General features: G+C 36.6%; 1 pseudogene; it reads left to right on the forward strand.

Annotated features, from left to right (window-relative positions):
- Positions 1-10,204: 10,204 nt before the first annotated feature.
- Positions 10,205-14,016, forward strand: LOC101832932 (annotated as a pseudogene).
- The last annotated feature ends 9,227 nt before the right edge of the window (positions 14,017-23,243 follow it).

Raw genomic sequence — 23,243 nt, forward strand, 5'->3', positions numbered from 1 at the left:
CTAGTTACATAGTACCAATATACAATGTCATAAAAATAAATATTCCAAACTCAAAAGTAAGAATGAAGGCAACGCAGAGGATAATCAGGCCAAAGTAAGACCAAACCAAAATCTAGTAGGACAAACACCAAATATACAGCCTCATGTCCACCATAATGGTCTTGTAATGGGATCATGTGAGCTGCAAAGGGCTTGGATAGCCACATACTTGCATCTGAGCTGCCTATAGCAGACATAGTATCTACCTTGGGTTGATTCCATTAATGAATTAGCTATACGCAGAAGATATCCCATAGTCTTGCCATTTCTATCCTATTCTAGGATCTTTATTATAGCTTAGTCTCCATCTTCACTACTTAGTGCACCAACCTTGCCAGTCTTCCTTGCAGAAATTCTGATCATTCACACATTGCCCAACTTCAATATTTCTCAGAAACCATGGAACAAGGCTCTATGACTATCATTCATGCATCTTTTGTACATGAAAAATCAGAACTACATGGATGATACTACCAAATCTTGTTTCAAGGTTGAGATGAAACCTGGTCTCCTTAGACCAAAGCTATAGTGGTATTTGTATGCCTTATTGGCTCATTTCACAAATTCATGTTCCAATGAAGTTGTTTTCCAGCATACAAGTACCCCTGCATCAGTACCAGTTCAGGCTCCGTCTTTCATGTAAATCTGCACCTTCACTAGTTGGAGCTTCTCACTGGAGGAATGTATCTTCAATGCATTTACTGTTTTGTCCCAATAAAGAACATAAGGTTTCACTTCAACAATTGCAAATGCTTTGTTGTCTTCACTCTCATCTACAATTTTAAACTGTAGCATAAAACTTTCTCCCTGGACTGTGAATTTTGGTTTCATTTTGTGTTCCCTCACTATAGATTTGAGTATGAGTAATGAGCAATAGCCAATCACAGACGGAATCCCTTGCTGTCTCTAAATTCCCTCTACCAAACAAAGTAATTCAATAATTTTAATTCAGTCTCACATAAATTCTAAGGACACAAAGAAAATGCAGATAGCTTCCTTTCCAGAAATTTGAATGGATGACATTTAGCAAAATTCCTAATAGGTTCCATGAAAGCTCATGTGCCATGGCTTCCCTGGATGTACAATTCTTAGCATTTCTGTCCTAATCTTACATAAGAATTCTCCATTGATTTATTTGTTACACATTAGTCATTGTATGCCAGTGACTCAGTTTCCAGCATTCTTCCCAGAAATTTGTTCCAAAGATCTAACAACCATAGGGACAGGCTTATCAGAGTAATGATCTACATTTCTCAGAACCAATTTTCTTTGGTAGTTAATTTTCCTGTTGCTGTGATTAAAAAAATACCCTGAGCAAAGGTAGAAAGGGTCTATCCTGGCTCACAACTGAAGATGCAGTTTATGATGGTGGGAAAGTCACCAAGGCAGATGCTGGAGGTGGTTGGATATATTTCATCCAAAGTTATGAAGGAGAGAATGGTGGAAGTTCATGTCTATGTCACTTTCTCTTTTTTATTCAATGTAGACTCCAACTCATGAAATAGTGTCATCCAATTAATCCGTCTAGATAATCCCTCATAGACATACCCCAACACCATGCATACATATACAATCTCTCATAAGCTATCCTACCGTCTTGTCTCAATGATCCTAGATTAGGTCAAGTTGACAATATTATCACAATAATTAGTAGATACTTTATGTGCCAAATGCATGGTGATTTTGTTGGTAGTATGATTTTAATAGCAGTTACCCTTCTCTCCGAAGGAACACTTTCAACATATCACTAATAAATTTCATCATAATTCTAGGTATACAAAGATAAATTTTTATGGTGGAAGTATTCTGTCCCTCCTTTTAGTTCCCATAGCATCTTTTGGAATAAAACTCTGAGGCTTAATATCAATTACAATTTCTTGGCCAATGACTCAGACGTATTTCCGGCTAGCTCTCTCTTAAAAATTAATATATGTATTGCCATGAGGCTGTGGCTTACAAGAAATGCTGCAGAATGTTACTCCTTCAGTAGCTACATGGCATGTCTCTGACTCCCCATTCCTTCTCTCAGCATCTTTGTTTGGATTTCCTGCCTAGCTATATTCGTCCTGGCCATTGGTCAAAACAGATGTATTCATCAACCAATAAAAGCATATTCTCAGCACACAGAAGGACATCCCATATTGCCTCCCCCAATATATATATATATATATATATATATATATACATTTATCAAGCAAGAATTATAGTTACAATGTTTAGTCCATTTTCATTTGGCAAAATTAAGGAAAATATTCTATCATTTTTCCTACTTTGTGAGTCTAAAAGTTTTATATCTGATTTACCTTTCATCATAACTAAGGAAAACTGTAACTATCTGTCTTCAACCCTATCAAAGATCCTAGAAGGATATAATATAAGTAAACAGAAAATGCATTGCAAGAAACTTCCAAAATTCTATAAATGACAGAGACTTCTGGCTGCCTTGACAATCACCCACAATTCCTCTGCAACATTTGGGCATCTATCTTCAGCTACAGAGTTCTCAGTGAAGCAGAAAATTTGAAGATCTTTTCTGTCTTGTGCTGACAAAGTTCTTCAGTTGTTTTCTTCTGTGTCTTGAAGAATATCTGGCAGTTTTCTCTGTGAAGCAGGAACCCTGAAGGACCATCCTGTCTTATCTTGGCAAGGTTAGCAGTCACTCTCCTGTGGGTCCTATATGTCGAGTTCACACATCACACTGCTAAGCAGTCTAGGAAAGAGCAATTTCTTGCCCAAATAGCTAGCCCTGACACACTAAAGACAAACTCCATGACTGGTTTCTGACTGCCCATCAACCTCTCTGAAGTAACTGGTGTTGCCAGGAGCAGTATATCTCACTCTTGAGGAAAGTCGAAGTTCCTAAAATATTTTAAATGCCACATTCTTGCTTCTTGAATTCTTTGTAACTTTGCAGATCAGCCCTCTGTCAGATGTGGGGTTGATGAATATCTTTTCCCATTCTCTGGGCTGCCTTTTTTGTCTTGTTAACAGTGTCCTTTGCCTTACAGAAGCTTCTATGTTTCAGGAGGTCCCATTTATAAATTGTTGACCTCAGTGTCTGTGCTACTGGTATTATGTTCAGAAAGCAGTCTCCTATACCAATTAGTTCAAGGGTACCTACCACTTTCTCTTCTAAGAGGTTCAATGTGGCTGGATTTATGTTGAGGTCTTTGATCCATTTGGACTTAAGTTTTGTGCATGGCGATAGACATGGATTTATCAGCACTCTTCTACATGCCAGTATCCAGTTATGCCAGCACCATTTGTTGAAAATGATTTCTTTTTTCCATTGTATAATTTTTGCTTCTTTGTCAAAGATCAGGTGTTCATATGTGTATGGGTTAATATCGGGGTGTTCAATTCAATTCCAAAGGACACAGTCAACAAGACAAAAAGGCAGCCCACAGAATGGGAAAAGATATTCACTAACCCCACATCTCCAAAATTTACAAAGAACTCAAGAAGTCTCCAAAACACCAAAGGATCCAATTAAAAATTGGGCTACAGAACTAAATAGAGAATTCTCAATAGAGGAGTCTAAAATGCCTGAGAGGCACTTAAGAAAGTGCTCAATATTCCTAGCCATCAGGGAAATGCAAATCAAAACAACTTTGAGATACCATCTTACTTCTGTCAGAATGGCTAAAATCAAAAACACCAATGACAATTTATGCTGGAGAGGATGTGGAGAAGGGGGAGCACTCCTACACTGTGGGTGGGAGTGCCAACTCGCACAGCCACTTTGGAAATTAGTACGAAGATTTCTCAGGAAAATGGGAATCAGTCTACCACAAGACCCAGTAATTCCACTCTTAGGCATATACTCAAAAGACACACATTCATACAACTAGGATGTCTGTTCCACTGTATTCATAGCAGCATTATTTCTAATAGCCAAAACCTGGAAGCAACCTAGATGCCCTTCAACTGGAGTGGATAGAGAAAATGTGGTACATTTACACAATGGAGTGCAATTCAGCAGAAGAAAAAAAAAAAAAATGGAACCTTGAAATTTGCAGGCGATTGGACAGCACTAGAAGAAACCACCCTGAGTGAGGTAACCCAGTCATAAAAAGACAAACATGGTATGTATATATGGATTTTAGACATGCATCAGGGGAGTGCCTGCCTATCATTCCACTGCCAGAGAGTCTGGGAAACAGAACCTTCAAACAATGACTTATGGAAGCAGAAGCAAACACCCACAGCTAAACATTGAGCTGAACTCCTGGAATTCAGTGACAAAGAGGGAGGACTGATGAGCAAAGGGGTCAAGACTGGGCTTGTTTAACCCACAGAACAGCTGACCTGAGCAAGGGGGAGCTCTTGAACCCCAGACTGATGGCTGGGAGTCCAGCATGGGTTGTCAGTGAGGAAGCCTCGATAATCTATGGGGCCTTGGATATTAGATCAGTATTTAGCACTGGCATACAAATGGACTTTGGGTGCCCATCCCATAATTAGGGATTCTCTCTCAGCCTGGACTCTTAGGGGAAGGTGCAGGCCCTACCCTGAATGAAATGACAGACTCTAGACATCCCCCATAGGGAATGGGGTGGGTATTAGGGAGGCCTGGGGGGGGTGATGGGAGGGTGTGGGAGGAGGGGAGGGAGAGGCAGCTGGGATTGACATGTGAAGCAACCTTGTTTCTAATTTAAATTTTAAAATAAAAAGTAATAAATGCCACATTCTGTATGTCTTTGAAGTATTTGATGACTACCTATCTATCTCAAATATATCTCTGTATATCTAGAAAATCTAAATAATAAGACTATATATTTGACTATTAAGATGACTATTAACCTGTATTTCTTAATTATAAATTACATTTTAAATGAGCTACTAAGCATAATACTTTAAACAAGAGTAGAAATATGTATAGCATAACAAAATTAAGCTTAAATTTGTATCAATAAACCAAAACCCATACCAATGTATTCATTTATATAACAAATCCACTTTTTTTCTTTAGAAAGAGATTGACCATGACCATTCACCGTATATAACCAACCTCCTTCAAATGAAAATAAATATTTATAAACAATATTGGGGGTTTGGGTATAGTTTTCTAGACTACTTTCTGCTTATTGAGGGCTCTGTTAATCTTATAGGATCCTGAGACAATTTAGAAATATGGTTAAATCTTGTATGGGAGGCTGTATCTTCTCAGTTAGTTTCCTTGGAGTTGTTCTGGAGTTTGGATCACTTGGGCTATCACTTCAGGGGGTCTTGTTTAATCAAACCAACATTAGTTAGGAAGGAATTCACAGGTTCTCATTTTCTGTGAGAACAAAAGCAGAACCTCTTTTCCAAAGTAACATGTCCTTATACTTAAATTTTGAAGTCGAGATACCTTTAAAATATATATGTTGGTTTAGGCTCTACAATCAAATATCTCTCTGTAGTTAGTTAATTAACTTTCAAAAATTTAAAGAAAACATGATAATATACATAATTCAAACTCATTGTAAATTTTTCATCTTTACATGGCCTACTATAATATTTTCATTACTCTATTTTTTTCTTTAAGGACTTCAGTTTATTATTCTTAAATATTTTGACTCTATCTATCTTCTATCTTTCTCAAGCCTGTAGACATTTATGAAACACACTGTGATCCCTTTCAAAGCCTTTTTGTCTGAAACTGTCCTTATTGTGTATTGTAATCCTTTACTGACAAGGAGAGACTTTTAGAATGTTAAGTGTGTGTGACTAGGGATAGCAGCCTAGGCAAGTGGCTCCATGCCCTTCTGCTTTCCAACATTGCAGAGGTACACTCACCACCAGCTCTGGTATTGCTGAGCAGGAACCATGCTAACCACCTCAACTCTGTGAAGCAGCATGCAATACGCTGCCCATAAGTCTTCTTTGCCAGTATAATAGCTAACTCTGTCATGCACAGTGCTGTGTGGCCTGGAAATGCCTCTCTGTACTGCAGCAGGATTCCTCTATGCTGTGCTCAAGCCCGAATGCTGAGGCGTCTGTGCACCACAGCCTGCATGAGAGACTGAACCAGGAACCTGTCATCAGCTTCATATATGCATTGCAGAACATGCACCCCTTTTTTGAAAGCTTTCTTAGATCTTATGTGGAAACCCAAGAGTCCCATATTGGCACGCTAGATGTAGCTGGAAGTTTTCTGTCCCTCCTGTCAATTCCCATAGTCATTTATGAAATAACACTCTGATGCTTAATACCAATTACAATTGTTTTGTCAATGGTTCAAACATATTACTGGCTATCTGTCTCACAAATTAACCCATGTCTATTAATCTACGTATTGCCACGAGGTTGTAGCTTACCAATAATGCTCCAGAATGTTAGTGTCTCTTTGACCCCTTCTCTCAACATCTTGGATTTCCTGCCTAGCTTTATTTTGCCTAACCATTGGTCAAAACAGCTTAGTCATCAACCAATAAGAGTAATGCATATTTACAGCATACAGAAGGACATCCATATCAAATTTTATCACACTAATGACTTCAATGACTTCCTTTTCCTTTTATTCTCAGTTACCTACCTACATTTTTGGATTATAGATACTAGCTAAAATTCATCAAATGCCATACAAAATCAATTAAGATGATGATGCTCTTGTTTTTCTCAAAATATATTAATGCTATAAATTATAAAACTGACTTTCTAAAGTAAAATTAACTTTATTCTCTTGTTTGCTTACAATAAAACCAATTAGCAAATAATTAGAAAATGCAAATATATAGATATATTTGAATTCAATAAACTTAGTATACAGATGTAAATATTTTTGACTGATTAATTGAAACTGCATTTTATCTATATTTAGATAAGTCCATATGTGCATATCTAAATAATGAATACTCCAGCTTTATAAAATTGCTTGAGCTGGATTAACTAAAAAAGAACAGAGTAATACAAGAGAAAAACTCAGGAAACTTCCATTTTAAGGGTGAAAGCAGATATTTCTGCACCATGTTCTTGTCCATAAATTTGGGATCATCTCTTTCCCGATTTTCAAAGAGTCAAACAAATGATAAGTTTTGGTTACTTTCCTGTTGCTATTATAGGGAGTTGTAACAAAGGCAATTTACAGAAGGAAGAGGTTTTTTTGGGATAGGTTTCCAGAGGCATAAGAGGTAATAATGACAGGAAAGATAGCAATGAAAAGCAAGACTGTTAGAACCTAGAACTCATTTCCAATCAGTGTCTTTCCATAAATTTTATTTTATTTCTTGAATTTAGTAAAGTGGACTCCTCTTAGGACATTTAGATCACTTTAGATATCCCTACCAGGAAAGGATTAACATTTATCCTATTTTAGGACAGGTATTTTTTTATTATTTGTAGTGTTACACAAGTCACTAGGTTTTGATTGGAATGATATATGTATATAAATATATAGTTTTATATATACACATGTAATATTTGTGTGTATAACATATAACTTGATATAAATGTTATATTTATAAATATACAATGTTATAAATATTTATAAATATATATGATTACTTTTAAATTGAGTCATTTTATCTACACTTACAGATGCAATTGAAGTTTCATGTTTTCTCATTTTATTTCTGACTGGAATACAGATGAGAGATGACATGATTAGTTAAGATTCTATCACATTTGCATCTTATTTTTTTAGATTAGTTTTTCTAATAGTTTGCTTTCTATCTGATCCTTTTTAAAATGTTTTTTTCTTAAACAACACATCAAAGTTTCTTTGTTGGCTCAACATTCTTCTGATTATTTATTTGACATAGTAAGTTATTTAAAGTAGCAGAGATAACTAACATATCACATATTTTCACCTTAGTTTATTCACCATTTATCACATTCAACATTTTATTTGTTCTTCATTGACTTTGCCAGCTTAACTTTCGTTCCATTTGTTTATTTCTTCCACGCCTTTAAATTTCAGTGTTACAATATATTTTAATTTTGCTAGCATCCTTAATGAAGCCTCTATGACTCCACGGTTAGTCAAAGCAAATAGCTATGGATTTTCCCTAAAACCTTTTTCCTCACTCTATTTCTTCCATAACTTCATCCAGTTAGCAGCTTCAGTACTGAGATTTCTGCTTAAGAGAGCAATCTTACATCCAAAGCATGAATCCTCATCACATTTAAAAAGCATATGTATACTGCAATATTAAGGCATCATCCTTTACAAACACCTAGAAAATGTTGGTAGGGTCATACAAACATGAGTTAACAAAAGCAGAAGCTGTTTCAGTCCCTAAGCATGAGGATTCAACACACACTTGAGCAGGCATGTCTAGGAAACAGACTTCTCATCCTTAACTAGTAGCAAGCACAAAGGCCAGCCATATTTCTCAAAAAAAAAAAAAAAAGGAATTGAAAATGCTAGCTGGCTGAAGAAGCAAGGTGAAAGTGCCTTTCTTCTCCAGGTAATGGGTAAAAATAGATTCATCTGTTAAAAATTAGAAACCCAAGAAGATATGTCTACTGTAGAGTTCAAATGATAAAAAACCACCCGCAGTTTCCTTTTAATCCAGGCCCTGGTTCAGTAGGGCTCAAGATACTACAGTTCCAACAAGGTTCACACACATCAAGCAGCAAGTATGGGTATGCCTGAACTCTACTTTTAGCAAATAGAGAATTAGCAAAGGGATTAAGGCAGAGCTTGTCTGAAGCACTATACAAGCAAACATCAAACACCTCTAGGACTCAGAGAGCATCTCTTTTCTCTGACTTGAATTCAGAAGCACAACAACAGATTACTGTAGAATATGACCAGCTGGTATATTAGCATTCTATCCCTGTAACATCTTCATTGATAGAGAAAAGGGACATTTTTCACCAACACATCTGAAGGTTTAGTCTTCAGCTGATTGGCCCTATGACTTTTGTTGAGGCAACATGTCACAGCAGTAGAGTATGACAAAAAGTGTTCACCATAAGGTTGGGGAGAAAAGTTGAGGGAGATGTGGAAATGGATGAAGGGGGTTGGTGGTAATGAGTAGAGATTCACTGTCCCCTTTAAAAACATGTCCCATGATCAAATGACCCCCAACTGTGCCCAGTTTCTTAATGTTGCCACCACTTCCCAATACACCTAGCTTGAGACCAAGCGGCAGCAGGCCTAACAATGACTGATAAACATGGAAAGCAAATTACAATGAAGGATATAGCTGAAGAGCATTTGAAGGTACAGAGGGCTGAAAGAGGAAAAAGAAATATAAGTCAATAAAAAGATGATATCATGAAAATGAAAAAGATACTTTCACTTAAAAGCCAATTTCAGTAACCTGACATGTAATCCTAGAAAGTGTGGGTCTTGGTTTTGGGTCCTGGGCTTTAGGTCCTGGTTCAACAAATCAACAATGAAGCTGCTTGCATGAGATTATCAAGAAAAATGAACATGGACATGTAAAGGACTTATTCTTAAGCAAAGATTTCCAGTGACCTTTCACTCAGAATTTTAATAGAGAGAGATCAGTAATATATTTTATAATACCTGTAAATAAAGTTATGGGATTCCTGACTTTGCTTTCCAAAGTCTGAAAGAAGGGGTCAAAAATCAGTATTATTATACAGGGTCTCACATTGAGGCTGAGCTGTGTTTAGAAATAAACATAGAATAGAGGTCATAAAAGAGAGAGAAGACAGAAAGGAAAAGTAGTTTGATTTCTTGCAAAGTTGTCCATATTTCCCAAACGTCAAAAGAAGTTTCTCTGTAGATAGAGAGGTAGCTGGTTTTGTTGTTTAGAGGTATCAAGAGGATTTTCAACTTCTGCTTCATTATTTTGTGTTTTGAAGTATTATTTTCATTTACTTAATGAAATATCTTTAGAGTGGCACCTGAGGGTGAGCACAAAACTTATTTACCCTGAAGATAAATTTCTATAACATTTTAGTGAGCATTTGTTTCAGCTTGGGTACCTAATTGTTTATTTGTAATGTGTCATGGAGCAGCATTCATTCTGGTTTTGAAGTATTTGTGCTTTGTATACTGTGATTTGAGATACATAAGCCTGTACAAAATCTGAACTTATTTTCCTGGGCATGTTTTCTTTGTGAAATAACACAAGCTATTACATGTGCTAGAAACAAATAAAAAAAGTGATTGACAGTTTGAATAATTGGCACAGAGGTTTCTTCTTGTACCATAAGCACATAGTACGTGAGATAGGTTAGTCCAGAATAATAGTAGCTTACGATGCCAGGTTTCATCTCCCTAGTCTACATCCTAAGTAAGTACACACTCAGCATTCAACACATTTTCCTATCATTGTGAACAGTGACTTTCTCCATTCCAAGAGCACACATGTACAATGCCATCAACCTCCAAAAGGAAAGGAGATACATTTTTTTTCAAAATCTTTCTTTACACTATCAGAAACCATCACTACCCCTTTAGCATTTTCCAGCCTTAAGAGTTTCCTCAAAGCATTCTATCCTACAGGATATAGAGGCTACAGTATCTATTGCGCATTTGTCTCTCTATGACAATTTTTTCCTCTTCCTAGGTCAGTTGATTCATTTTGGGGGACTGGGAAAGTTCATCTCTTGGAGCACACTTGTTCTATGATCATTTGACATAATCACTCATTTAAAAGAAGACAGCAATGGATATTTGCTAGGATTCTAATATCTGTGCCCTGTGGGTACTAATTTAAGCAGATTCAATTTCTAATTTCCTAATAATTTTATTTCATCTATCTGCAATGGAAATTGTATACAGGTGGCAGTGAAAATAAAGCCTGAGATTTGAAGGATAGGCACATGTCTATGTGATGTCCCAACACTCCCCTCATGTTACCACTTAGGGAAGATTTCTATATAATGACCCAGTAATACTCCAAAACTACAAAAGCCTCTATTTCTATATAATGCTTGTCAGAAATGAAAAAAAAAGTGAGTAAGCTTTAAACTTCTCATTACAATGGCAATGTAGGAAATATACCATTTTAGAGCTTTTTAGTACAGATGTCAAAGTAAAGATATGATATTGTTTAAATCTTGGAAATCCCTATGTGTGTCTGTCTCTCTATGTATGTGTGTCTGTGTGTATGTGTGTTCACTATACAGATAATTCTTCAATAACTTTAATGAAAGGATGTCAAGCAATCTGATGCTTCCCAAGTGATAATACTTGATACTGAATGTAACAAAAAATGAATTTCTGGTAAGAAATCATATGTCTCCCGAAGATAATCACTTCATTAAAATAGTGTGTCAAAGATTTCCTGTCTTTAACTCCACATAGTCTAAGAGAAAGTGTAATATTAGGAAACTTAAGCAATTTGATCCAGCAGAACACAGCTAGAAAGATTTCAATCTGGTCTAGGGTATTTTTTGACAGGGCAGGTGGTCACTCCCACTTTGAAAACTAATGTATTCTCAGGGTAAAACATTCTTTTAAAAATCATTAGTATTTTCTCCTTGAAAGAGGAGGAAGGAGAGAGAAAGAGAAAGAGGGAGAGAGGGAGGGAGGGAGAGAAAGAGAGTTTGAATATGTTTTTATTCTGTTTAGAGATGAACCACAAGTTTCTTTGCAAAGGTCAGGGAACCTCAGAGATAGAAAAATGTTTAGACTGCCCTAACGTGACTAATTGTGATATCAGTAATAACACTAGCTGTCCCCATCACTGCTCAGTTTGACACCATCACAGTTCTCATGTTGTACTACTGCAAGAATAGATTAAAAATAAAAACCGGGACTCTCATCCTGACCTTATCACACTGTGTCCTTTGATTCTCATCACAAACCTACAATTGGCTACATTTGTGCTTTATTTAGGAGTATAAGTAGGGATTTTTTCTTTTCATATCTAAGGGAGAACAAAACAGGTGACTGTTCTTACCAAAGCTGGGATATGTGTAGGATGTAGATGGAATTCAGGCAAAGGATGTCACCCAAAATGTGAGTTAGGATTTGGGGAAAACTACAGGATATCTACAAATATGGCTAGGAGCCAAAGACATTATGGAAGCCTTGTATTACCTGTGCCCATAATCCACTTTGCCAAGGTTTTATAGGTTCAGTTCTGTGAACATAATAGAGGGAAAACAATTTGTTTGCTGTTTGTTTTTTTTAATTCAATTCTGGACATTTTAAATTATTACAATAGTCTAATAACAATTAATTATGAATTCATCCTCAATGTGTTCCCATACGTACATATACTCAAATCTTTATGGAGACTTTCATGACCATGCACTAATTTTGGGAGAAAAGAAAGTATCCATTTGATTTATCTGCTATTTTACAGCTTTAAAAAGCTGAAAAATGAAAGAGGAAGGCAAGAAGTTCTATACCCACTATCTTTGATCTTCACAACATCATGAAAAAAGGGGGGGGGAATGAGGTTCAGATATTTAATCAGCTACCTCCGTGTGACACAGTTAAAGAGAGATGAAGACAAGATGAGAACTTCAGACCTCTTTAGTTTAAAGATCTTACAATGTCAGGTTCAAAGCACAGGTTGGTTGTCATAATACTATGAGGTTGGCAGTGTAGCAGGCACAATTAAGAAGGGCACACAGCCAATCAGAGAAGGGCCAGAAAGGTGGTGCCAAGACCATAAAAGATGAGTATTTTCTTATCAGAAGTAAATTTCCACACATCTCTATGCCTTTTCTGTTCTTTTTTTATTATTTGACTTCTTTCACATATAACTTAATTTTCTAGTGGTATTATGAGAGTTTAAGAAGATAACTTCTGACCTATAGCCTCCCAGGTCCTCTTGCAGTACATGATCCTGAGATCCCCTAACCCATCCCAGCTTGCCTGCTGCTGTGCCTGACAAGGAGCTGCCTTTGATGACACAATGGAAGAAAGTGTGATCAATGAGGAGTAAAAATGGAAGACGAACACCCCTTTTCTTTATGACTTCGTGATTACCCATGCCCTGGACTGACCCAGTTTAACTGTCCAGTGGCTTTTAGATGTAACCAGGCCTGAAGGGAAAGATTTCGGTATTTGTCGGCTTATCCCTGGAATGCACACATCAGATGAATAAAACCACTGACAATAGCCAGTGTCCAGCTTCCTAATAAAGATACTCAGTTTGATGCATCACACTATGACATTGAAAAGGGAGAACTTGGAAACTTTGGCTCTGCTGATGGGAAAATTGAAGTAAAAATCACCATCAACCATGAAAAAGAAGTAAACAGGGCTCAGTACATGCCCCAGAACCCTTGGATCATTGCAACAAAGACTCCATCCAGTGATGGGCTTGTTTTTGACTACACAAAGTGTCCTTCTAAATCAGACTATTCTGGGCAGTGCAACCCAAATTTGTGTTTCCTCGGGCATCAGAAGGAAGATTATGGTCTTTCTTGGAATCCATATCTAAGCGGGCACTTATGTAGTGCTTCAGACGACCATACCTCCTGCCTATGGGGACATCAGTGCAGTGACAAAAGAAGGAAGAATGATGGATGCAAAGACCTTTACAGGGCATGCATCAATAACAGAGGCTGTTCCCTAGCATCTGCTCCATGAGTCTCTATTTGGGTCAGTTGCTGATGATCAGAAACTTATGATTTGAGATATTAGTTCAAGCATTGCTACCAAGCCAAGCCATTTGGTCGATGCTCACACTGTTGAAGTAAACTTCCTGTCTTTCAATTCTTATAGTGAGTTCATTCTTACTGCAGGATCAGCTGACAAGACTGTTGCCTTGTCGGATCTGAGAAATCTGAAACTCAAGTTGCATTCCTTTGAATCTCATAAGAATTTAATTCCAAGTTCAGTGGTCACCTCACAATGAGACTATTTTTGCATTTAGTGGCACTGATCTAGGATGAATGTTTAGTATTTTAAGTAATACTGGAGAAGATTTCCAGAAGAAAGTGGCCCACCAGAGTTGTTTATCTGATTTCTCCTGGAATCCCAATGAACATTAGGTGATTTGTTCTGTACCAGAAGACAACATCGTGCAAGTATGGCAGATGGCAGAGAACTTTTATAATGATGAAGACCCTGAAGGAAGTGTGGATCCAGAAGGACAAAGATCCTAGACGTGTTTGCACTTGTGATTTAGACTGCCCCTGTTTTCCTCTGAACCCTGAGATGGATTTAACACTGGTTTAAGACACACAGACTTGGTTGAGCTATTTGTCTACAATAGGTGCCAACAATACTATTAGCCCAAACCACAGATGTTTTCTAAACCCTAAAAAGGAGAATTAATTCAACAAAGCCACAGACTTATTTTTAAATTTTTCTTCAGGATTTTTTTAGTAACAAACCCAGGTCTAAAGAAGCTTCAGAAATAGAGCATATTCGGTGTGATTATTTTTATTCTTAATCTATAATCCCATGTTTTTCTGATTCTCAAGTAAGAGGCCGGAGTGGATAAGGAATAGAGCCAACTGAGGTAGGTGTCTGAGCCATGAGTATAAATATTGCAAGATACCATTTTTATTCAAGAATTAAAGACAATTCAAGTCAGACATTTTAAGGTCCTCTCACTTGGATTTCCAGGAGGTATATTTTTCTGTGTAAACCAGATTCTTAGTTTCTTTAGTAAAGACTACACATTTCTCCTTCCCCTTATATTTGCTCATTAGGTTTTTTTTTTTTTTGAGATGCTTCCATATTATTCTTTTCCTTTCTGTGACTTTATTTTTGTCGTGTGCATTCTTTTCTTTTTCCTTTGTTTTTTGTGTTTTATCTTGGGACCACCAAGTTGGAAGTTGTATGTTTTTAACTGACACTCATAGAGGGCACTGGTGGACTGTGAAACTGAAAAAAAAGAGTAAATTGTTATTTTGTATTTGTTTTTAAAATTTAATTAATCCTTGATAAGAGTTGCTTTATCAGGGGTTAGTCCTTTACTGCTATAGTTTGATGACATCTCCATTTTTCATGACCTGTCTCAACATCAGGCCTGTTACTCTTCTTGACTATATAGGTGCTTATAATGGAATAAATTGCTTTACTATGAAAAATAAATAAATAAATGAAGATAATTATTTATTTCACAATTTGGTTGATGCCATTTATTTTGTTTCCTCTAGAAATCTCATTCATTATTACAATTTATCTAAATGAGATTTAAGAATATGGTCCTTGGTCATTGGAATTTTATATGCTTTCTTTTAATATGTGTTAACAAATAAGTCATGAAAACAAGCCTCTGAAATTACTGATGTAATATTCTACCAGGGCCACAACCTTTATCATTTTCAGCCAGTTCCTCCTAGTTAACCTTCTCTGATTTTAAATTATTTTTGAATAATGTTTTTTGTTTAATCTTTGAAATTTTCTTTTACAGTGGGACAAAACATTCTAGTGGGGTAACCATACAGGTGCTGGTGTTTGAAGATTCTGTCATCTCAGAGAAGTCAGAGAGGGCAAGGACCAACCGAAAGAATAAAAAAGAAAGGATTACTCAAGTGTGAATCGGAAGAGCTTAGAGGGATGAAGACTGTTGTAAGACCAAACCCAAGTCATTGCTAATCAGAGGGAAATTTTGAACCTTCTTAAAATAAGCCCAGAGTAACTGAGGTTATGTCTTTAAAGAATTCTTTTATTCCTGTTTCAGCTCATCTAATGGATGGAATAAGAACATCAGACTTTAGAGATTCCCCCCAAGGAGGGCCTCACCCTCACTGAGGAATGATGTGGGGATTGGGTGGGGGCCTGGGGGGCTGGTGAAGGGACAAGGGAGGAGGGGTGGGAGAGGGAGCTGGGATTGACATGTGAAGCATTCATGTTTCTAATTTAAATAAAAACATTACAAAAAAAAGCTTCAAAGAGAAGTTTGTGTTTGTGAAACTGTCTCCTCTGAGGGACCTAGCACACATGCATAGGTATACACATGTGCATATTCTGGTGCATCTATGCACGTGTACAAGAAGTGCACAGCTTTTTTGTGACAATGCAACTCAAAATATATGCCTTTAGAAATTGAGCTTTTCATTATAGAAGAGGAGAAAGTGTGGTATGTTTTAATGAATGGCAAATGAATCACTGCCTTCAAACATCTCCCATACTACTCCCATGTGGAAATACACAGAATCATTTCTAGAATGCTAACAGGTAATAAAAGATCTCAGAAAACCTCAGGACTTAACCATGATGGAGAGGGAACAAGAGTAGAAAGGATCCCAGGGATAACAGAGCTGAGAGAAAAATGAATAGAGAGTGAAGCTGAGGACTAACTAACTCTACAGAAGATGTTGAAGGGGGTGGGCAACAGAGCATGATGCTGAAGAGGAGAATTCATCTAGTGAACAGTTGGTGGGTTGTGCAGAATTTACAATAGAATAATCTGCATTTCATTAAAGAGCAGGATTGAGTGGTAACCAATAACAATAAAAATAGGCAGACAATAGACCTTCCAAATTAAAATGTAAATGAAACAGTGCATTTATCAAACCAATAATAAAGAAAAAAAGCAGAGCCAAACACCAAAAAAAAATATCAGAAATAAATGAAGAAAAAGAACAATTAAAACAATGGGCTCGATCCATGCATGTATTTTTAACCTAAACACAATTATACTGAAAGGATAAACCAATATTCTATGCTAATTGTGAGGAATGAGAAAACAGATACTAAACAAAAATAAACCAAAGAAGCAGACTTAGCAATTTTAAAATTAGTTCCCTGTCCTTTTATATGACAATAACATTTGCTTTCAATATTATGTTAAATAAAACAAAAACTCTATAACACTGACTCTTACAGCATGATTTTAGATTTGGAGGTTTATTTAAAAATGTTTGTGGGGCTTCCAGCAATGGGACCAGGATCTGTACCTAGTGCATGAGCTGGCTTTTTAGAATCCTTTCCCTCTGTGGGGATGTCTTGCTCAGCCTTTATGCAGCAGGGAGGAGTTTGTTACACTTTGGTGACTCCATTTGGAGTCCTTACCCTTTCTGAGATGTGGAATGGGTGATTTAAAAAAGGAGGTGGTGGGATTGAATTGCAGAAGAGAAGGAATGGGAAATGTGGTTGGTATATAAAATAAATTTAAAAATTAATAATAAAAAATTGGAACTTTTAAGATTCCTTCTTCCCAAATCTGAAATCAATAATTTCAGAAATGGGGCCAGCCACTGTTTTTGAGACTCCCCCAGTGATTCCATTTATTTTAGAATTTACATTACACTAGTGGTTTCTGAAGGATGATGATGTTGTTTCTAATAAAGGAAATATACCAGAGGCTGTTGGGCAAGGCAGAGGTGGATAAGAACATTAAAAGGATGAAGATGATCAACTAACTATATGTTTTCTATGTCTCCGAACATAAACATTGAAAAACTTTACCAAGAAAGAGAAAACAAGCAGCAACAACAAAAACCCAGATCTTCACACATCCATGTCATCTCCACATTCTTGGGTTTATCTGTGTTCATATAACATATACACTAGGCCCAGGACTTGAGTACCCCCAGATCTGTACCACTTGTACCATGGCCTAATTTCTATGAAGCATGCTACATACTAGCCCAGCCTGTTGAGTTTTACAAATTATATCCCTCCATGATATTTCTACACTCTTGGGATCTATCTATCTTAGGTTAACACAGCTTGCACACACACACACACACACACACACACACACACACACACACACAGGCAGATTCATCTAGGAGTCACATTCACACACTTTCTCAATTACCATTGAATAATGATCACTCCCATCTGTCCAACGTTAACATCCAGCATCTGAAAGATTCCTACAAACTTTTTACACCTGATCTGAAATCAACCAACTTTGGCAACAGCAAAAACAGAACCAAGCTTCCATGCAACAGAGGCAGATGATAATCCCTTATCAGGCAAACGACAAATGGGAGAAGTCCACATGAACAGTTGACATCATAAAAACAAATGTATTATGATAGGCTAATGCAATATGCTCCTTCCTCCCAAAAGACACTAGTCCTGTACAAATATTTTCCAATACGAGTTACTTAGATGAACCTACTTTGAATTCTAAAAGACCAGAGATGCCAAGCCAGACTATTTTACATAGAAAAACTATTTGCCACACTTGAAGAAGAATGGTGTTCTATAGAATAAACAGGAAAAAAAAATCATGTTTACCAAACCAACCTGACAGAAAATACTGGAAGCAATTAAAATACTGGAGTGAAAGTATAAGCATAGCCAAAAAACACTAAGGAAAGAAAACAAATTAAGCTATAATTGCTGAATCACAAAATAGAGCTTAACTAACGGTAGGCCCCCATGCCGAAAACAATGCCCACACAACCAAAGGAGCATGGAAAGGCCAAGCTAGTGCCTTCATGGAGCTTTCAACCGTGTATTCTAGTGTCTTTGGTGTGCAAGGTACTCTGCAGGCTACAAAAACAGAACTATAACACTAAACCAGCCACAAAAATATTTGACCTACAACCTGTATCTTATGCAAGTTATGGTACAGCAATGGTGGTGGCATGCAGCTTGTGGGAGTAGCCAGTTAATGTCTGATTAAGGCCCACTCTGTGAGACAAAACCCATATTCAACACTGATTAGATATCCCAGAGACCTAGGGTAAACCCAGGTACTACTGAACTAAAAATTGTATCATAAATGACTCCCAAATAATGTTCTACCATACTCATTATGTCAGTGCATTATTCAGTCACCATCAGATGAGCTTTCTCCTACAGCAGATGGGAACAGAAGCAGAGACCCACTGGCAGAAGCTACACAGATCAGAGTCCTTAGAACACACAGCTATAAATTGGATGGATCCATTAAATCCCTTCCCTCAGAGCTCTGGAAACAATTCAGAAGAGGAGGTGTAGGTGCTGTAAGAGGCGATGAATAACACTTGGAGAACAAGGCCTTCTGAATCAAATAAGCAAGGCGCATATGAACTCACAGAGACTGAAGCCAAGAGCACAGGACCTATACTGCATACATATTATATCGTTCATCTTAGTGTTTTATGGGAGTCCCGAATGTGAGAATGAGCAGGTCTCTGATCTTTGTGCCTGCTCCTGGGCTGTTTTCCTTCTGTTTCTTTGCTCTGCCCAGCCACAATATGATAGTTTTTGATATTTATTGTATTTTATTTTGTCATGGTTGCTTATTATCCCTTTTAGTCATTTGTTTTTAACAAGAGACAAGAAGGGATTGGACAGGGAGAGTAGGGGAGGTGTGAAAGAAGTGATAGGAGTAGAGGGAGGAAAAACTGTAACCCGTGTATGCTGTATATGAAAAGAATCTGTTTTCAATAAAAGAAAAACAGCAAAGAACTTAAATCAACATACTTTTCAATAACTTTCAAAATCAATGGATTGAACTCCTCAAACAACACTACAAACGAAATAAAAAAAACCCCAAAACAAACAAACAAAAAAAAATCCACAGGTTACTTAAACAGAATAAGAAAACAAAATCCATCTTTTTTTGTTATTACAAGAAAACTCAACTTGCATTCAAGTTAGCAATACCTTTGAGGGGAAGCTTAGAAACAGGCATGGTAAACAAATGGGACCAGGAAACTATCCTAAAATCTGACAAAATATAATATAAACTAAAATTATAAGAATGGATAAAGAAGGATGCTTTATTCTAATCAAGGAAACAACCAAAAAGATATTGAATTCATAAATGTAGAAATAAACACATCAAATTCTGGTGCATCCACTTTCATAAAAAGCATTTCATTGGAACTCAAGACATAGATTAAAGCTATCTCAATAGTAGTAAGTGAATCCAATACCACACTTTCTCCAGAGGAGGATAATCTTGACAAAAACTAAACAAAGAAACATTTTAATTAAAAGACTTCAATACCATATGGACCTAATATATATTTATGAAATATTCCACCCAAACACCAATACTACACAGTCTACTCAACAGCTCATGGAAGCTTCTCCAAAATAGACTATATATTGGGGCACAAAAAACTCAACAAATACAGCAAGACTGAAATAGATTCATGCATATTACAAAGATAAATCTTAAAATCAATGCCAACTATATGAATTCATGAAATTAGGTAATATATTACTGAATGATGATGATGAATGAATCAAAGAAGAAGCCAAGAAAGAAAGAAAACAAATTCCTTGAACTAAACGAAAGTGAAAACAGAACAAAGTAAAATCTATGGGATATATCAAAAGCAGTTCTGAGACAGACATTTAAAGTTGTAAGTGCCTATATTTAAAATGCAGAAAGAGCACAAGTAAATGACTAAGTGATATTTCTCAAGAGTTTTGAGAAGCAGAAAAAAAACAAATCTACTAGGTAGGGAAGAAATAATAAAATCAGAGGGGAAAAATAAATAAAAGCAACAACAATAAAGGCAATACAAGAATCACAGACTCTAAAATCTAGTTCTTTGTGGAGATAAACGAATTGATAGAATTTTAACACAGGTAACAGCAGAAAGAAGGGAGAAAGGAAGGAAGGAAGGATGGAAGGAAGAAAGGAAGGAAGGAAGGAAGCTTGATACAGTAATAAAAGGAAACTAGGCCCACTTAGATTCTCAACAGAATCCACTACTTTCAATGAACAGCTACAATCAATGCTTCTTAATTTGTTCAAGAGAATAGAAACAAAAGGAATACTTACAAACTCCTTCTATAAAGCCAGTGTTATTCTAATAAAAAAAAGTAGAGTCACAAGAAAAAAATTGCAGGTCCACAACCTGGTGGATATAGATGCCAAGGTTCTCAATATAATACTTGTAAGACAAATGCAGGCATATATCATAATGATCACCCATCACAATCAAGTTTGTTTTATCCCAGAGATTTAGGGATACTACAATGTACCTAAGTTAATAAGCTCAATAGTCATATAAGTAAACTAAAGAACGAAAATCATGATTATATGCATAGATACAGAAAAAGCTTTTGTCAAAATCCAATGTAACTTTAAAAGTCCTAGAGGGAATAAGACTGAGTAAAACATATCTCAACACAATAAAGGTTGTACATGTCAAATCCACACCTATTAATCTACATAGATAAAATCTTAAAATACATCAAAATGAAAAATGATACAGAAATGTCTACTATTCTAATTACTTTTCAATAGTGCTTGGGGCACTTACTAGACCAATACGACCAGTGAGATTGTTTTAAAATGATTTTTAATTGAATTATTTGTTTCCTTGAGGTCTTTGTTGTTTGAGTTCTCCATATATACTGGATACTAATCCTCTGTCGTCTAACTAAGACTATGTGCCCATTCTGTGGGTTTCCTGTCTACTTGATTTATTATCCATTGCTATATAGACGTTTGTTTGTTGTTATTGTTTGTATAATTGTTGTTTTGTTTGTTTAATAAGATCCTATTTATCAATTATTGACTTTATGTCCTGTTCATAAAGTCATTTCTTGGGCATGTATCTTGAATTTTGTGACCTGTTTCTTATAGCAGTTTCAACATTTCAGGTTTCACATTGTGGTTCTTAATAGTGTTAAGTTTTACACAGGGTGATAAATAGGGTCTAAATAGGTTTTTGTGCCCCTATACATATTTCAATATTAAAAAATTCTGTGATGAACTGTGTTTTGATGATATAGTTCATAATCGCTTTTAGTCCCACCAAAGATGCATGAAGGTTTTTCAGCAACCTCAACACTATTTTTGTCAACTGGTTTCTTGAAGCTAACTATTCTGTCTGAGGAAAAATAAAAGTTTCAATATGGTTTAAATTGCATTTTCCCGATGAGTTAAGGTAGGATTGTAAACTTGTGCAGCCACTGTGAAAATCAGCCTGGAAAATTCTCAAAATCTAAAAGCAGATCTACCATATGGCCCAGCTATACCACTACATGGCATATTGCCAAGGACTCAATATTCTACTCTTGTGACACTTTTCAGGCATGTTCATTGCCACTGTATTCACAAGATCTAGGAAAAGGAAATAGCCTACATGTCCTTCAACTTATGAATGTATACTGAAAATTTGGCGTATTTGTACAATACAATGCCATTCAGCTGTAAAGAAAACTGAAACCATGAAATACATTGTTAAATGGATGGAACTGGAAATTATTGTTCTGAGTGAAAGTGAGGTAACTCAAATCCCAAAGACAAAACCTGCATGTTCTCTCTTATTTATGGGTCCTACCTCTGAATCTTTCAATTTAAGTATATAACCTGAGGAAAATACAGAAGCCATGAAAACAGAAAGGGATCAGGAGGAGAGATGAGGCAGAAGGAGCTCTGAAAATGTGAAAAGTAGAAAAGAAGAAAGGAGGAAAACTAGAAGAGAATATAATATTAACTAGGCAAAGATGAAGAATAAATCAAAGGAAGAGAGGGGAAGGAGAAATAACACAAAAGATGTCAGAAAAAGTTATGAAAAAATATTTTATGTTTATTAAAAATAAAAGGAGAGACAGACAGAGAGAAAAAGAGAGAGAGAGTATGTTATGAAATGGAGTTGTGCTATACAGAATAATGTTGTTCCTCCAAAGATCCAGAGAAGATCTGACAAGATCCCAGATGTCAGGCATAGGAAACATCCATTTGAGTTGTTGGTCAGAGACTTCCAAAACATTCCTAAAAGGAGGAGCCCAGACTGACAGCTGGGAAACCAGCATAGGACCAATCCAGGCCCTCTGAATATGGGTGTCAGTTTGAAGGCCTGGGCAACCTGTGGGGCCTCTGGTAGTGGAACAGTATTTATCCCTAGTGTACAAATGGGCTTTGGGAGCCCACTCCACATACTGGGATACTCTCTCAGCCTAGACACATGGGAGAGGGCCTAGGTTCTGCCCCAAATGATATGACAGACTTTGATGATTCTGCCATAGAAGGTCTTACCCTCCCTGGGGAGCAGAAGGCAAATGGGATAGGGGGTAGTTGGGGAGCATTGGAGGACAGGAAGGAGAGGGAACTGGGATTGATATGTAAAATAAGATTGTTTCTAGTTTAAATAAAAAATCAAATCTAATCTAATAAAAAGAGAATATAGGTTATTGACATTGATTGCTTATTGGAATTTGTAGGTAAGGCCTTTGCTAAAGACAACATACACTCCAGACACAAGAATTGGAGGAATTGGGCTGGCACTAACCTGGACGCCTCCGTGAAGATAATTTTTATAACATGTCGCACCTGATGTGTGGCCTGCATCTGAGAATGTAGCGAGGTGGCCGGGATAGATGACACAGAGACTGGTCGGTTGCTTTAAGAAAACTTTATGCTTCCCAAGTCAGCTTAGGAGAGAGAAGTCTCAGGAGAAGTCTCCCCAAGAAAAAGGAGCTTCCCTTTTTAAGGACTTCTGCCATTCATCTACATACCATTCTT

Source organism: Mesocricetus auratus, unplaced genomic scaffold (assembly GCF_017639785.1).
Source record: "Mesocricetus auratus isolate SY011 unplaced genomic scaffold, BCM_Maur_2.0 Super-Scaffold_4256, whole genome shotgun sequence".
NCBI lineage: Eukaryota > Metazoa > Chordata > Mammalia > Rodentia > Cricetidae > Mesocricetus > Mesocricetus auratus.